At 35.9% G+C, this 1,470-nt stretch overlaps 1 protein-coding gene across 1 annotated transcript in view; it reads right to left on the reverse strand.

Moving 5' to 3' along the window:
* LOC116394068 (LIM and calponin homology domains-containing protein 1) overlaps positions 1-1,470 on the reverse strand; it is a 74,697-nt gene that overhangs the window by 33,618 nt on the left and 39,609 nt on the right.

Raw genomic sequence — 1,470 nt, forward strand, 5'->3', positions numbered from 1 at the left:
AATTTGTTTGATGATCTGAAACATGTAAGTGTGACAAACAAATAAGAAATCAGGAAGGGGCAAACACTTTTTCACACAACTGTATAAACACACACACACACACACACACACACACACACATATATATATATACATATATATACACACATACATACATACACATACATATATACACATACATATACACACATACATATACATATATATATATACACACTTACACATACATACATACATACATACACACACATATACATACATACAGTACATACATACACATATACATACATACACACACATACACATACATACACACACATACATATATATATATATATATATAATAACATAAAAATAAGGAAAGTGCTAATAGGAAAGTCACAGTCAGCAAGGTTTTATCAATAAAAAAGTACAAACCTTTAAAATAGGAAAGGATTTTGAATAAATCATGATGCAGGCTTAACACAACCAGTTGGTTTGTACTTCCACTACTATTAATAAACTCTAATTAATTAATTATTATTAAACTCTAATCCGAACACGAAAATCCTGAAATGTAAATTTAAAAAAATCAGTCAAGAGAACTGATCCAGAAATATCCCAGGTAGGCTCCATGTTGTGTGATAGGTGGTTAAATTATTTTTTATTAAAATAGTTTTATTATTTTTAATAACATGATGTATATTTATTATAGATGAAAGTATGAAATATTGCTGACAGTAAAGAGAAGTAGTAACTAAATACTTGTTACGGGCTTGTGTTTTCTTGTCGATTTCTGATTTTCATCCACCAAACGGAAGGAAACTCATTCATGATTTTGTATTATTTTTTGCAGCATTTCAAAACTTTGTGTAATATTCGTTAGCCGGCTGAATGGAAGCACAGCTTCTCTCTTCTCTCCTCTCGTCGACTCTGCCAGGAAAAGTCACACTTATCTTGAAAATCGATCGATTTCACGCAGAGGACCAGGAGATGTTTCAGGCCTGAGCTCATCATGGATCAGAACCTGTCTGTCTTTACGCCCGCCTGTCCAAAGCTGTTTCCTGGATGAGTAAACACCTATACAGAGACTGCTTCCTGTCATGGGTTAGTGTCAAGAAAATAGCATCCTGTATGCCAGAGGGTTGCATAACAGCTGGAAACAGCACAAAGAGTGCAATGTTTCCTTATCAGTTTGTGTCAACTGTACAGATTGCCCATATGTTATTTTATATTACTGAAGCAAACAGGAGTAAATGGACCAGTACTAAAAACACAAGCGCCCCAGTTTACACTGGAGCCGAATGCGTGCAGCAGGGAGATGGTTGCACGCATGCTCAGAAACAAAAGCTGCATAAACAACAGCGGACCAGAAACACACCTCAGTGCTCAAAGAAGTCCTTCTCCTGACAGAACCAATCAAGCAGCTCCTCCTGAGATCAATACACACACACACACACACACACACACACACACACACACACACACACA

This window comes from Anarrhichthys ocellatus, unplaced genomic scaffold (genome assembly GCF_004355925.1).
Source record: "Anarrhichthys ocellatus isolate YVR2014 unplaced genomic scaffold, GSC_Weel_1.0 scaffold37, whole genome shotgun sequence".
Lineage (NCBI taxonomy): Eukaryota > Metazoa > Chordata > Actinopteri > Perciformes > Anarhichadidae > Anarrhichthys > Anarrhichthys ocellatus.